Genomic DNA, 12,002 nt, shown 5'->3' on the forward strand with positions numbered 1-12,002 from the left:
ACAGTGCAACACGTAATTCTTCACATCAACACGAGGAAACCATTTATTATTCAAATTAATTTATTAAAAGTTCTTTCTATCGGCCAAGGCGAGGGAAATATCTTTCTTCATAACGGATTTCTTGTCTCGCCCGTCAAGTTTTATATGGATGGTGCGGTCATATCATAGAGTGCCGTCGCCCATTCACACCTGCAACTGGACAATATGAAGTGTAAATTACAAATTATTTTATTCATCATACTTCACTGTTTGGTACCTAAGGAAAGTAAAATTGGCTTAATATGGATACTTAGAAAGATAAATCTGTAATATTTTGCTAACACCGAACGACTGCCTGCCCACCATTGGATAATTTTATTCTTACGTGTCGCATCGTCATCTCCAGAACCCACGAATCACTTTGCAGAAATCAATAAAAGGCCTGCTAAAAGAGCCTACCTGGCATGGTTTTGAGGGGACGTTTATTACAGACTTCTAAATCCAGCCGCACGTTTCTGACGGCCGAGTACCTATACGTGATGCAGGTGGATCAAGTGCGCACTCCCCCCGTATATATCACGAACTCCATGAGTCCCGTTTCCGTCGGATTGCTGTGTGCGGTGGTCACGCATTTAGGCAAGAGGATGGGGAAGAAAATTTCACATTGTGAACTTACCTTAATGTTAAGAATAATTTTTCCTCTGCATTAATTTTATTTGAGTAATTTGACTGTATTTGGTCAATTATTAAGTCTCATTCAATGTTGAATTGCTTTTCATTTAATCGGCAATATTATCTGAATAAAGGATCACCATTAAATATCAGATTTTTTTATTAATATTGCGTAGCTGCCTTCGTCGGACTCTGACTATTGTAGAAAGGCAAACTGGTCTTCTTTTTCATGTAGCATGTAGCATTATCGTCACTCGCTTCTTCACGTAAAAAATACAAAAGTAAATTAGTATTTTATTTGTACGTCTGACATTATATGACTTGACATTGACAAGCCATCAACGAACGCTGTCGCGACTGCACGCCGCAACAGCCGCAGTCGTGCTGCTACAGTAGTGCGGCACCGCGTAACGTCGCAACTGCAGTGCAGCGGTAGTTACAAATGGACAGTCACCTTTAGCTGTGCGGCGCCACAGTATCTCGTGAGCAACATATTTTGTTTATTATGTTAATTATAATTAGAAAAGGACGGGTAATCTATCTCGCGCCCGAGATACTGTCGCGGCGCACTTGTTTGAATGCTAAGGGGAAGTAAGGGTGAGGTAAATTTATTGAAAGAATATTATTTTGATGCACATGATTATTTCAAAATATTTAGATCAGTACGGTTTCACTCACTATAATGGATTCCCAAAGAATCCGAAACATGTCGCCAAAAGCGACTAAAAATAATAGTGAGTGAAACCGTACTGATCTAAATATTTTGAAATATGTCTCACGATAGTTTAAGTTGGACATGATTATTTGTTTTCCGATACTTAATAAGACAGGAAACTTTGCTGCTGTCTCCGAATAATCCTTTAGTAACAACCAGACTGGCAGGGTGGAATTATTTTATTGATTTTATTCACTTTTCAATATTTTCTTCAGTTGGAAACACTAATCCGTGACATGTTTTCTTTGAAATGTAATATTTTATTCGCATGCTACTAATGGCTTGTTTAGAACTTATATTTTGCTTTTTCCTTTGACCTACAGTTAGCATTATTATTAACGGATAAGACTAAACGTCAAAAGTATCTCTAGTATTATAGTTTCGAAATTTATAATAGTGTTTGTTTTGTTTAGGTTTTATAAAATGACTGATTGCTATGGCAAACAAGACGCCAATGACGAAGGCTCCGAGCGCTATCTGCCTCGTTGCTCCACCTGGTGCACAGGACCTGACTTCACAAGGTAGGGATGAAGTGATACATACATACATTCATCATACATAGCCGCTATACGAGTTTTCGCCCGGGAGGCGATGACTGACGAAATTTGCGCCTGGCTGGCTGTTACAGGAAATCAGATTTATTTATTATCATGATTTTTCAGACAAGGACTAGATAACTTGCCTACAAGCTTAAAATTAGGCACTCTAAGAATGCATTAACTCACTTTTTAATTTCGAAGCAACAGCATAATCTGTAACAAAAAAAACACACATTAGGCTTTGAAAATCTTAGTCCTAGCGGTCTATGTTTGGGAAACCATCATTTATACAAATTACTTACTTAAGAAAAAAAAATATATAAAAAAATCTGAGTTATATCCTTTTACTAGTTAATTGGATCATAATTTCACTGATCCTTAAATACACTGGGTCAAAAGTCAGCGTAACAAAAATTCAAAGCAAAACTGGTAAATTTAAGTGCGCACAAAACTTTTGTAAACACGTTCCAACCGAGAAGGTAAACGTGGGGAACGCAATTACAATTTTCTACATTACATGTAGGGTATGTTTGATCGAGGTGTGCATTACTGAGCGAAGGTGAGTCCAACTCATAGGCCGACCAGTGTGTCTGTGTGTATCATATCATTATACATACATATGTAATATTAACATATGTACAGTTATATTTATTCATCGTGATGCGGAGGGATGAAAGTCACGCGACGCGAAAGGTATTAGAAATGAAGGTGGAGAGATGAAGGAAGAAACGAAAACCAAGGAAGACGTGGATGGATTGTGTGAGAGATAATATGAAAAGAAATTTCATTCAAGAGTTTCATTGATTCCATATTTGTCATTGTTTTTTGTAATTTATGGTTATTTTTATTGCCTGTAAAAATTTGACATGTAAAAGTGCCCCTGTGGGTACTATTAGTTATTCTGTGCCTGTGGGCTATTTGCTGAATAAATGTTTCATGTTTGATAGCAGGTGAAAGACGATATGACGAACGACAAAGAAGTTTGGAGGAAAAAAAAATGGGAAAAGGGCAAGCGAATGATGTACAGTCATCAGATCACATCTTGGAATACTTTAAAAAATAGTTTTAAAATTAATTTACGCATAATATAATTAAAAAAAATGAATTGGTTGTGATAGGAAATATGTCTTTGCCTTTGGGTGCTCGCAATTCTTGGGCTGTTATAGTTAATTATCACGCAACGAGGCATTTCTCAAGTTTTTTCGGACGTCTGTCTGCAACAACTGACGCGCGTGGACTGTCAGTAGCGACGGCCAACCTTGACGCTTGGTCGAGTTTCGGACACGCGAAGTAGATGCATTGCGTTATCTAGTGTATATATTATCTTTTGTCAGGGATACGTATCAGTCAGATAAATGTCAGTCATGTGGGTCATTTTTTAAATTCAAGAAAGAAGAAAGAGTAGAGATTTTTTATCTTTTTCGTCGCTGGTTATACGTAGCAACGGAGTCTCGGTTTGACTACAAATTGTAAAATACACGTGTCCATGTTTAACCTGGGAGTTAACTTCGTTCGAGCGGCCTTTAAAACGGGCAGCTAATTTAATTCTCCTCGAAGTGGATTCACAAAGTATTTTTACCTGGCGGCAAATTCTACTTGTTTGAATTGACACAAGTTGATCTTATGACTTTATGTCTATATTATAGCAATTATATTATTATTGAGTTCTAGCTCCAGCCCGCAACTTCTTACGCATATGTAGAATTATGTACAGAATGTGTTCTCCTTACATACACACCGAATATTGTCTTCTTTTAATCGTATTTGACAAATTTTAGGTAAATTACTGTAACCTAAACTTGTTTTATTGTGATTTTTCTATTTGTGACTGTGATTTATTAAACAGAGTACTTACCTTTAATTTACACATAATCCTCTTTAGCCAGGACTGTCTATTTGTTGTGATTTTCTATTAGTGGCTATGATTTATTAAATAGAGAGTACCTTTCATTTACACGTAATCATCTTTAGGTAGGTACTTAATTATAAGAAATCTTGTAGACAGACATTAATTGAAATAAACGAATTAGATTATCTCTAATACAGTATTTTTAATTAAAAAAAATTAAAATATTAATAAAAGTATTCTGCAAATATTAAAAATTACCCAGCTAAAATGAGGTTTAATTTAATAACAACTGTTTCTACATTTCAAAGAAACATCTCCACAAAACGGATTTAAAATTTAGAAGCGTTCTTTTGTCCCGTCTCGTATTCCGAGGTCGGCTTCTAATAAACGATTTGTCGGATTTGAATTAAAAAGGAAAGTTATATTCAGGTATGTTCGTCTGATCGCTTTCCGAGTCTTGAATTCGGACTAACCAATATAAACTGAACTTGAAATACGTAGAAACTGTCCGTGATTGAAGATGAAAATTAAACTGGTCACGTTGAGAATATGGCATGGTAAGTGGTGCATAAAGGCAACATAGGTAGGCAAGAAGGAAATTTACGCGTTCACCTGATTTCGAACAGCGATACGCAATATAAGCTATAGGTAGGGTGGAGATTTGCTGTTTACTGGAACGTATATACATTTTTTTAAAAGTTAAATTTTTATTCTATTGCCCCAAATTTTTTGGGCTGTCTTTAGCATGTCGCGAGATGCATTATAGCATTAGTAAAATTTTACTTTATTCCTAGTACTTAGAGTTCACAGTCTTTAGAATAAGCATACGACTTTTTGTTTTTGAACATCACGGCTGATATTTGCTTATAATTTCATACAAATTACAAATTATACATACATAGAAAACATCCACGACTCAGGAACAAAATTAAATATCTGTGCTCATCACACAAATAAATGCCCTTACCGGGATTCGAACCCAGGACCATTGGCTTCATAGGCAGGCAGGCTCTAATGCGTTGTTAGTGATTCAGTTGAATAATATTAAGTTCAAAGCACACTTAGATATTTTTTAACACATTTTACATAAATTATTAGCATTTTCAAATCAAAATCGAGGGAATTTAAAATAAATACCTAATAGAACATTCATGACTGAGAAGAAATATAAAATATTAAACCTTTTATGTTTTTTATCTTGAAACTCACAATTTAAATCCACGTGCCAGATTTTGATCATATTTATAACCATTATTTAGCATCAGAGTACCTATAAATGGTAACTTGATTCCCCGAATTGCGCTAAAATCATTCAAACAATTGAATTTACTTTCTCTTGCTAATTCCCTTAAGTCTTATTCGTTCCGGCCACCTGTACAAAACCCACGTGCAAACCCTATTTTTGTAGATAAGCCATCTCACGCAGTCCATTAATTAACTAGCGTTTTGTCCAGTTTAAATACAATTTGTGTGTAGGAAAAGGGACGGTTTTCTTTTATTCCAATACGTGTTGCACGAAATGGCAAATTAAGGTACTGTAGGAGTAAGGTTAAATTAAATTTTACATACTGTATACTATTTCAATTTAGTTCGATGTGGAGCTACTGATTTCTTCTGTTTCTCTGGTTTAAAGCTTCGTTTGACTGTAGGGTCATACACATTTTTTTTAACTTGTTCTTATTTTTCCTGTAGACATCGTAAGTTAAGAGAATCAATAGCTAATTTTTACACTGCACCCTTACAGGCGTTAATACATGTTTTCAGTACTTAGACTTAAATAAGAAAAATGTAATATATGTTATGTACCCGGGCCATTAATTTTTGATTTACTGTCAGAAGTGACCATTCTCTTAAATGTGTTTGACCCCGTATTGAAATGTTATTAAAATACTACCTGTAGAGTTCATGTTAATCCTGAAAGGTGTTACCCATTTCCTCCTCATTTCCATGACTTAAGTACATGACGTAAAAATAATGACCGTATTTAATGTGCGGTTTTTGTATTGTGACGACTGGTCTGGCCTGGTGACTAGTGGCCCTGCCTGTGAAGCCGATGTTCCTGGGTTTGAATCCCGGTAAGGGCATTTATTTGTGTGATGAGCACAGATATTTGTTCCTGAGTCTTGGGTGTTTTCTATGTATCTATGTATTTGTATATTATATATATCGTTACTCAGACAACGATATATATAATACGCGGTGATTCATGAGACGTGAGCAGGACTAATTTCCTATTTTTTGCACCTGTATCGTAAATAAGTATAGAAACTTATTCATTATAAAAAATATTTAGATCAGTACGGTTTTTACTCACTATTATTTTTAGTCGCTTTTGGCGACATGTTTCGGATTCTTGCGGGCAGTGCACGACGTACAACCGCCGCGGACTCTCGTGCCTGAGGAAGGATTCCCAAAGAATCCGAAACATGTCGCCAAAAGCGACTAAAAATAATAGTGAGTAAAAACCGTACTGATCTAAATATTTTGAAATATTTCTCACGATAGTTTAAGTTCGATTATTCATTATAATTGCTAAGTAATAGTTTATTAGTTTAAGGTTAAAGGTTTAAATGTTATCCTGTATATTAACGTTTTTGTGTACCACATTGAGCAACTTTAATTGTGTTACACCCCAACCTAACCTTAACATCAAATTAGGACTTTCACAAAATCCAAATTAAGCCCAACTCTCTTTACCTTTGCTTTCTCAGCAAGATAAACAAATCAGCGGCTCACTAAAAGCCTAGGTTAAAATTAACACCTGGTTAAATTAACCCCTAGTTTTTGGGGCGAGCAGTTAACACGTGCATTTTAAAAATAGAACCGATTTAGCGCTATGAGAAATAGTTGGGAAGTTAAAAGAGAGTTATGGTTGCGTTTTAACTGCTTAAAATTATTCCTAACATTATTATTCTGATTGTAAGTTACTTCCACATCTTAGATGGTATCGATAGGTGATTATGTTTGTGATAAAAATTTAGATTAATTTTAGTTTCCAGTTATTGTTGCATTTAAAATTTTAGTTTATATGTATTAACTTCACTTATCATATTTTGTGTATTTTTAAATTTAATCTGCTAATATTTTATTTTATATTATTAATTGGCAATATCAAGTGGCGATATTTTAATTACACAAATTAATTTAACATTTACATACAAGATATATACAGTGGTACTACGTAAACGAAATTTATAACTAGCTTAAATCTAAAATAGGCCCTTGAGGCATTGTACCAAGGATGCTGGTGGCATTTCCCCGCTGTATCGCAATGCTGATACGTTGTGCGAGAAAGCCGCCAGCTCTTCGGTCACCAGTTAAAAGTTTAACATTAATATTAGAAATTCTGTGTTTAGAGCTAATTTTACGGTTTAACTCACACATTTTTAGTCGAAATTAAACTATCGTGAGACATATTTCACAATATTTAGATCACTATGGTTTCACTCACTTGAAACCGTAGTGATCTAAATACATTTTTAGTGGCCCGCGCGAGACGAGCCAAGCGAAGCGCAAGGGCACTACCTTCCTTTTCTCAAAGCGCTTCGTCGTTTTTTTTGAACTCTCATAATGGCCAAGCCACGTTTTTCGACTAAGGTGTAGAGTTTGTGAAGTTAAGGTCAGTAGACTTAGAAGCTTGGCTCTACGTGGGATCTGATAACTTTTTGACAGTGCGAGCCTTACGGTTTCGTCTTGGCAACATTTTACATGAAAATGTTTATGGTGGGATTAAAATTTTCTTGATTTGCATCATGCAAAACAATACCAGCAAAATTGTTATCTCTAGGGCATGGTATTCACACAAATACTCAATAATACCTAAACCACGCAATCAAAACAAATACACGCGCAACAAAGGCTTTAGCAACATCACATTTTCAATTCAAAACTACATACATTATTCATAAGTTCATATGAAACTCTAAATTAAGTAATCGCAGATATACAGCGTGTTGTTTTGATAGAACCACATATTTTAAGGGTAATTTGTGTGGGCCGTATAATAGGTTTTTATTTAAAATGTAAAACTTTTATTTTTCCTTATAAAAAAATCAACAAGCAATCTATCGCTGCTTTGTTTTAACTCAAAATGTCGCATTTACTAACACGATGACACAACTGTCTTGTGATAAAAGTACGCTCTGGTAATTAAAACTAAGTAAATTGAAACAAAATATACTTTAAGAATCAATTCATAGCGATAAATGGAATACTTTAGCCGGCTTTGGAATGAGCCGATGCCGAGGTTTTCCCGAGGGGCTACATTATGGGGTTCTTCATAGGAGTGTACAGAGGCTTTTAAAGGGTCGGTAAAGCGCATGTAACACCTCTGGAGTTGCAGGCGTCCATAGTCTACGGTGACAGATTACCACCAGGCGGGCCGTATGCTTGTATGCCACCGACGTGGTATAAAAAAAATAAAAACTTTTTGAGCCTTATTGCGGTTGGTAAACTACAAACTCCATACATTCATTAACCACAGGCGAAAACCTTGTTTAAAGTTGCGGTTGGTAGGTATACCACAAATACACGATGTATGTAGTGAACATTGGGGATATTATCATTTTCAGTTTATTATACAAACCATTGAAATTCAAATCATGAAATCAACACTGTGAATGATGATTATATGTTAACTTCATTCGGCGTTGACTTTGTGATTAAAAATTATATTTTGGCGCAAAATAGATCATGGTCGGATGAAGCCGAATTCTGATTTTACTATCTGTTAAGGGTTTTGATATAATTATGAACAAGCGCGAACAGTTGAGTTAAATATATTTGTTTGTCTTGCCAGTATGTAGGTCCTTTTGGCTATGTACCGATTGCCAATTTTTGAAAGAATAAGAAAGGATATAAATTTATTTAACGCCACAACATAATACACAAAAACTGTGCTGACATTAAAAACATAGGGCGCTAAAATAGCATCTCCACTCAGCATAATGCCACGGCCAATCCGTGGCGCTGCGCTGGTGAAGATCTGACTTTTAACTATGAATAGTGAGGACACATACGCCAACGATTCACAAAAAAAATATAAAAAAAAGTATCATAAAAAAATTGTGAAAACATAATTTTAAAGTTTACTAGTTTTTAATAAAATATATATTATTATTAAAATATATATTATATAATTCATACTTCCATTTAAAGTATTTAAACAACTTGTAAACTACTTGTAAAGAACCAATAAACATTTTTTCATTTTTAAACAGAAACAGACTAGCAGACCAGGGCTTTAAATACCGTTAAAAACTTGGTATCGTTACCACTTGGAGACAGATTTAACGTTAAATTGTAATTAACGTTAAACCATGTACCGTTACTTATACTTTAAATACCGTTAAAAAGTTGGTATCGTTACCACTGGGAGACAGATTTAACGTTAAATTGTAATTAACGTTAAACCATGTACCGTTACTTTTACTACTCTTTACCGGTAAAAAATCGCCAAATACAGACAGTGTACGAAATGGCTAGCTGGCAACAACGCCATTTCATCAGCGCCTCGCCACGCGGCGCGCGGGCGTCTATCGGTAGCGCGGTGTGGCAACCTAGCATTACCGATTAAAATAGTGTTACTTTGGTAACGTTATTATAATGTGAATTGGCCTGAACTGGGTAACGTTAACGAGCCATGCAATAAAAAGTAAAATTACCGATAAAAGTAACGTTAACTAGGTAAAGTAATGTTATCAAGTAACGTTAAAATTTACTACCGGTATGTAGGTATTTTTATGATATTACCGTTACCTAACGTTACTTATAATGTGAATTTGGTAACGTTAACAAGCCCTGTAGCAGACTACGCGGATTTTACCTTAATCAAGAATCAAGGGCGCATTTACTACTATCTAGTAATGTTTTGCCTGAGGGGTAAACACCGAAATTGTAATTCAAAGTTCTATCTCTATCACTCTATATTTTAAAGTAACTGAGATAAAAATAAGATTCTTCCATCCATTGATTATAGTGAGAACTTTCCATTTATGAAGATTTAAATTAGTTCGGCGAGTCAATCACGCCAACGTTAAATGCAGTCCGTTTGTGTGGCAATTAGGCTAAAACTATGAAACCTATATATACACTGACTGTCACAACATGGAAATACTCTTAATGTAGCAAAGCGTACATAGATTGCATGTAAAGGGTTCATGAATACACATTTTCCTCCTCCTTGCGTCGTTTTCCTCGATATTGAGGGTCGTGACCTACCTTTTGTATCACTTTCTCTCTTACAATCTTTCTCCATCTGTTTCTGTCTTTGGCGGTGTGGAGAGCCATGTTTTATTATTTACAAAATTAAATCTATATTGAATTAATGAACAGTAAAAACTTTAATAATTTTGTTAGTGGTCAATTAGTAAGCAAATTAAATAATCTTGAACAAAGATATTTCGTAAAAAGGCTGGTGCCTTTGCCCTGAGTACTTAATTTATTTTGAGCCGTAACTATCCTTAGTTTAGCTTAACACTGGAGGGTCTTGAAGCATCGCTTTGAATTTGGCGCAAAGCCAAATATCAAGCAGAGCGGAGGTCGGACACTATTCAATGATGTTATAAATATTGATTAAAAGAAATAATAAATTACATACAAATGACTCCAATTGACGATTCGACTTATGTAGTTTTGACGCTCTAGGAAGTTAGAAAACCGAGCTCTGCAGAATTGCGTCGCACTTCCGAGCGAAGCCGAAGACCAAGCAAGTGGACCTACATCGGACCTAACTGTAAGGTCAGCATTATCGGCCCTTTTAAGCCCAAAAGTCACGCTCCGCGAAGTGTTTAGATGATCGGAGAGTCCAGCGCGCGCTTACATGCGAGGCCGAAGGCCGTGTTGTAAGATTGCCGAGAGCTTCCACGTACTCCAGTGCAGTTACGTTCATGAGACTAAAAGAATCCGACAGGGCTTTAAAATTTATATAGTATTGACGAGTGTTTTACAACCAACAATGTCACAGACAAACGTAGTCCTCCTCATTTACGTACAAATGACTCCAAATTAGCGGGCCATATCCCAATTTCCAATCAATTATACTTACTGCATGTTTCAATCATCAGATAATTCATTCCGATCGCGGTGCGGTGCCATTGAGTAATCCAGGCACGTAGTGGAGAAATGACACATTGAATATACATTATAGATCCTTTGATCAGTGACGTTATTAACGTTTCATGAATTCTATTCTTGTTTTCCAAATAGTAAATTTTGTTACAACTATTCTTGGGATAACTCGAATAATTATAATAGATAAGTCAAAAAATTGTCAAGTAAACTTTACTCAATGATTCACACTAAAAAGGAGGCACCTACTTGCCATTGGTACCGTAAAATCAGGTAACTATAGTCATATAATGCAACTATGGTCCAATTTTCAACGTTGATTATCAACGAGCCTTTTTGATTTGTACTCGTTACATTTATTTTGTTGCTTAGGTAGATACAATTACATTTATTTCATTACTTTTACAGCTGTTCTTAGTTATAAGGGTTAGGTAGGTAATTAGAGCTCATAAAGAGCAAGTTGGTAAGTATTTTCTAAGCAATTTGATTGTGTAAGTAATAAAAAAAGGTGCGGGTACAGCTTGCAAATGCTGGATTTAAACCCGCCCTTAGTCGGCTAATTGGAAAGGTATTAAGATTATATAAGAAATTAACATAAAAAAAGAACATTAGTAGGTAACAATGTAACATTAGGGTACTTAATATACAGGAACAGAATAGCATATAATAATGTTTCGTGTAGTTAAGTATTTACCTAAAAGTTAACTTTATAAAAGCAACCCTCACGGGGCTGGATATACTAATGCTTTTTCTATATTAGAAATTCATTATAATTAGAAAAATATTTATACATATTTATTTTTACTCGAACTTTAACTTGGACCATAGTTGTAAGTTGGGAACTAAAGTTACCTGATTTTACGGTACCTACCTATTATTTAAAAAAAAATTGACTACTTCTGCCTTTAAATAAGCATGAATGTGCCTACCAATAGTAATTTGTAAACATAATCAACAACTGGAATCATGTGTCCCGCCGAGTTTGTTGCCGGTCCCGTATTGGGATACCCTCCTCCAATTGAGGGGGGATTTAAATCTTCTCGAGGCAGAGGTGTAGGGTTAGAGCTGGCGTAGCTTTATTTGACGTTAATAAGCGCATTGTAATATGCCTACGTGAATAATAAACTATCTTTATCTTATCTTTATCATACTTAAGGTCAATACGGATAAGTGTAACTGC

Source organism: Cydia strobilella, chromosome 10 (assembly GCF_947568885.1).
Source record: "Cydia strobilella chromosome 10, ilCydStro3.1, whole genome shotgun sequence".
Classification (NCBI taxonomy): domain Eukaryota; kingdom Metazoa; phylum Arthropoda; class Insecta; order Lepidoptera; family Tortricidae; genus Cydia; species Cydia strobilella.